The 5,652-nt window shown below is 29.8% G+C and overlaps 1 protein-coding gene across 1 annotated transcript in view; it reads right to left on the reverse strand.

Moving 5' to 3' along the window:
* The window catches only part of LOC106677614 (EGFR adapter protein), a gene marked incomplete at its 5' end in the record, with an annotated part of 690,819 nt that overhangs the window by 322,333 nt on the left and 362,834 nt on the right, over window positions 1–5,652 (reverse strand).

A 5,652-nucleotide genomic window follows, 5' to 3' on the forward strand; every position in this document is an offset into this window, starting at 1 on the left:
TATATAAAGTCTTCTAAAATTAATAATAAACACCTAGAAAAGAAGAACTGATTTAAGCCTATCTAAAAGAAAAATATTAATAATCAAAATTAAAGAGTATAATTAAAAAAAATATATACATTTTGCTTTGAAGCGGAATTACTCTTAAGGTAAGGGTAGTATTTTATATCACACTGTGATAATTACTCCAAGGTTCGAATCAAGCTATTACAGACAATTATTTATTGTACTACTGTAGCCTTCAACCCTGTTGGTTCAAGAGTCCTCTGAGGCGTTTGAGTGTGATTCAGTTAAAAACACCTCCTTGTGAAACCGTTTAGTAAGAGTACTTCCATACCAACTATTGCACGCTTAACCCTCATAGGTAGTATATGTACAGGTTTATTGTTTTATACATTTCGGAGTTTAAAGTCTATGAAAAAGGTGTTTATTTTCTGATGCACTATATCCACTTTCTCTTCATTAGTAAATGAAGTAAGTAAAAAAAAAGAAATCAAACAGGAGATTTTTAATTAATATAAATAAAAATAGGTAGATCCTTTTTTTAATTGATTTTAAATTAATATTTTATTGAAAGTTTGAAATTATAAATCAAAAATCACAAATCTGCTACAGTCCGCGTATAATACAAAATTTCTGTCACCCTAGACACGTCCCCAAATTTTTTGTTGATTGATGAGCTCGTGTTGAAGTAATTGCTATTTTTGCAAAAAAATCTTAGAACCAGGGAAAGCGAAAATTAGTAATACAACATTTACTTTTCTCTTGTTTAACAAAAGATAACAATGTCTTATTAAATCAATGTAAATTAATTAATTTGTAATTTCAGTTTCGAACAACTATTTTATTTTTAGTAATACCTTATTAGTTTACTTTTAATTTGGAATATTCTATTGAAAAAAAAGACAGTTTGATCCTTTTTGTGGGTATTTATTTACCGCCTAGGTAATTTAATTCCGCCGGGAATCGTTTGCCTTCCTTTTGTAGGAAATCAATCGAACGTATGGAGGGAAAAGTGATCCTGTCAGAGCTTGTTCCACTTTCGGCTGATCAAAGGCGACCAATTTAAAAAAAAAACGGGAAGAGAGAAGTTGGATCAAAGAGTCACTGGTTGACTTAGTTGCTGACCAGTGGTCACCGGTTGAGCTTCCAAGAGCTAGGATAAGGCCCTGCCGCACTCAATATATTCATTATCTTATCATTCTAACATCATTCTTTAATATCTGATTTTTAAATTAACTATTTATTTATAAAAGTAAATTGATTCTAAATCTTTTCCGACTTCATTATTTATTAATCTTATCATCAGTGGCATATATTAATATATTCAGAACACGGTACAGTAGCCTAAACACACTTCATAATTTATAGAGCACTAACAACTCAGAATATGTTTAAGTTTACATGCAGTACCATTCTGTCACCTACAATTGATTAGAAAAATAAACGATTATGAAATGATATAATCGTTTTTTTGTTGTTTCTTAATTTTTAGCTAAATAGAAACAAAAATTGAAAAATATAAGTATAAAAAATATCAACTATAAGTTTCTACAATTCAATTCCATAGTTATTTATATCACACTAGATATTTTATGATTTTACTCAATTTTAAACCTTCAATTTCATTTTTATATTTTATATAAAACTTCCAATCCATTACAAAGGTAGATCAGTCCTGTTATAATAATGTATGACTATTATAAGGCCTATCTGGACATACGGAATTGAGCTTAGGGGCTCCATTAAACCATCTAATTCCTCTCGAATCCAATCCTTACAGTCCAAAATCCTTAATGCTCCTTACTTTGTCACAAATCAAATCACCCATCAGGACCTCAATGTTAGCCTTTATCAGGGCTAAGAACAGAACAAGATAACAACTAATGAATACGGATAAAAAAAAAAATATATATATACAACGTACAAAGTAAATAATTGTACAGAAGGGAATCAATAAAATAAAGTGATGAGAGAAGTGGAAAATAAAACGTATACATAGGTAATTGAATAAGTAAAGGAAAGGAGGATTAAGGAAATAAAATAAATATGAAAATAAAATAAAATATGAATATGTTAGTAGATTTAAAATTAAAAAAAAATACAAATGAAATATGTAACATAATATTAGATAAAGAAGCAAAACATGAGTAAAGTTCAAAAGAAATGAATAGAAAAAAAATAATAATATTTTGAAAACAACAATAATAATATATGGTGAACATAACTAATAACGTGGGTAAGGAAAATTGAGAAAAGAAGAGGAAGGAGGGTAAAATAAAAATAGGGGGGAAAAGAGAATAAAACATAAAATGAATCTGTTAGTTTGAAATTCATTGGTTGTTTTTATATTATTTTATTTTTATACCAGATCGGCCTAGTGGGCCTTACATGGTTGATATAACTTATATTATATATATTTTTTAATAGTTGATTATGAGGGGTATAGTCATCCAAATGACACCCCTAACTATATAAAATGTTCTTATTAAAAGAAAAAAAAATAATAATAAAATAAATAGATAAGAATAATGCTTATAAAAGAGGAAAGTAAAATTAATAACAAAAAATAATGATATTGGTACACTTAAATAAAACAAACAATTTCTTCTAATAGTAAAAAGAAACAAGTTAATTTGAAAAAGGGAAGTGAGAAGAAAAGAGAAATAAAAATAAATAATAATGAATAATAATAATAAGTAAATAGAGGTAGTGTGACTATGAATTAATTTTACATTTATTAAAAATTTATAAAACAATGTCCTGCAGCAGTCTGGGCTTCAGTCTACGGGTTGAGGTTGGGTTTCCCAGGTTGTAGGTCACTGCTCCTTTAACTGTCGGCAACTGGGAGTGGAACTTCATGAACCGTTTTTTGATATAATCCTCAATTGACTCCATATGTAATTCGCGATGCAATTGGCTATTTCTTATGAACCAAGGAGCATTAACTGCGATTCTTAGGACTTTATTTTGGAAAGATTGCAGTTTTTTTCCTTTTCGTGAAGGATGCCGCTCCCCAGACTTCACAACCGTACATCAGCAGTGGCCTGAGGATTGTTTTAAATATAAGAACAGTTGTTTCTGGTTTTAATTTGGAATTACTCTTTAGGATGGGATATAGCATTGCTAACCTTGCATAAGTTTGAGTTAGTTTGATGTTGATATGATGATTCCAGGTAAGGCGGCGATCTAAGGTTGAACTGTTTCACTGGCAGGATTTCATTTCACATTTTTACCTTTAAGGATTAGATCCGGTGGATCTGGTGGGCGTCGGAGAGTAAAAACTTTTGAGTTGCCATTGGTTGTTATCTTGTTCTGTTCTTAGCCCTGATGAAGGTTAGATATTCTGGCAGATACGTTGGCACAATTAAATAAGTTACTTCAACTTATTTGTGTTTTATTTTTACCGTACCCCCAACCATCTCCTCGTATAAGTCATCCACGATCAACTATCTCTCATAATTTATTATGTTGATTTAAATTGTTTTTTCTTATACTTATGTATCTGTTTATGTTAATTTCAATTACTCATCATTTACATTTTCTCCCACTCTTTTCATTGAGTTTTTTTTTTTTTTAATTTATTTATTGATATTTACAACTGTACATAAATACATCAAGTAAATTTGAGGAAATCATAATGGTATGGTACAATCATGTAGAGAAGCTACCCAATGGTAGCACTCTAAAAACATTTTTACAATATAAGGTCTCAAGGTCATCTTCTTTTCAGACGCCTCGGAGGATTGTCCGGAATAATAGAGGAAGCAAGATTAGAAACTAATGGGTTTGAGTGGCTAGGGAGTTTGTAATGGAAGGATTGATATCTGGTTCGGGCTAGATCGGTTATAAATGGAACATTAAGGTCTTTGTGCATGATTTTATTTGTGACAAAGTAGGGCTTTCATTGAGTTAATTTCATTATTTGCATGAACACTGTTTTTAATCTTTTTAACATATACTTGTATAATTCTTACCTTAATAATATTATATTTTATCTTCTTATTCTTTATTATCAGTCAACTCCTATCTACTTAATTTATTGTTATGTAGGATTTTAAGTCTGGTATATCATTGTATCATTTTCCTTTTATTTTTTAAGACCTGATATTCAGATTTGACCACTGTATAAAGATTCACTATTTATAAATCACTATTTACTCACGATATATTTAAGGACATATTCAATACACAATATGTTCCATACACATAGGATCAATCCATAGTCCGTTTTTTTCTTAATTTTTAGATAATTGAAAAAAAATTATTTGAGAAGTATAAAGAATTTTTTCCTTGAACTTAAATAACATAATAATTAATTACATACTCTAAGTTTAAATTTAAAATATATCGACTCTTGGTTATTTGAGTAGCTAATACAAACTAGACAGTACCTGAGCGTGTACTGTTTGCAGAAGAGCAGTTACGTTTAGTAGAATGGGACAGAGAGAGGATTGGGGTCCGGTACCAACCGTCGGATAATCTTCGACAAAGTGGATTACTGTGGCGGTTACCGTCCGAGCAAGGATATCCGAAATTCCATTAACCGGGACGTTTTTCCCCTCGTCCACTCATTGATAGGGCTGTACCCAAACGAATTAGAAATTTCCAAAAGGGAAAACGGAAAACGTGATCCGGGGATAGATTGAAGTTGGATGTAGCCTGCCCGGGAGAAATCAAACAGCACGAAGGCTCTTCTCAACATCCAGGATTGGTGAGTCCTCTGTAGTGAGACCGAGGTTTATCCAGGACTAAGGGTATAATTCCTAGATTTATAACATTAACATTATTCTAATAGCTTTATTTTTTATAATCTTAAAAAAAAAAATATTCAACACAACCATGAGCAGTCACATTTCGACACTCACATATATATAAAGTTTAAAAAATATGAATAAGATTTAATAATAAATATAAAGCAAGTATGATACATTCATAATATACTTACAATGAAAAAACAAGCACAGCTTACCTGTAAAAAAAAAGAAGAGTTATGTATTAATAATTAACTGCTGGTTTATTGAATTTAATAAATATATAATAAAAAATATATAAATATATACGTAATTGTTGACATACATGTATCTGTGTGTAAATATTACTTAAGTATAGCCAAGAGCAAACCGTCCAAAAAAAAAAACAACTGGAAAAAAGTCCTGTACAACTGTAGTAGTGTACTGAAAAACAGAATGTAAATAAATGCCCCCCTGTAGTAAATAAAGTCAGTATTATTCTAGCAACTATAGCGGTCATTTAATATTTTATTCCCATTTTTTAAATCTTGTTTTCTCAAGTATTTTAACTGGTGCCGAAGCTGGGAAATTGTAGCAAATAACCAGTTTGTGGCATTTGTAAGGATATCATTAGTGAATATTAGGTTTCTAAGAATGAGAATTAATGCCGAGAATGTATCTATATATATTAACACACACACAGGTCTTTAGGTTTTAAATAATAGTATCAATAATACAAAAATATTCATAAAAATATACAAAATGAAAGATATTACTTCGAAAAAAAGGACTCAAAAATCTCTGAATCCTTTTGTTTGCTATATTGAACACAGCTGTTTATATCACTTCTAGTTGTTAATGATTTCAATTTTTTTAGTTTTAATTATAACTTTATTTTTATTGTAATTCTATAATGGAA

This window comes from Halyomorpha halys, unplaced genomic scaffold, assembly GCF_000696795.3.
Source record: "Halyomorpha halys isolate HHAL.00 unplaced genomic scaffold, Hhal_1.1 Scaffold105.1, whole genome shotgun sequence".
Lineage (NCBI taxonomy): Eukaryota > Metazoa > Arthropoda > Insecta > Hemiptera > Pentatomidae > Halyomorpha > Halyomorpha halys.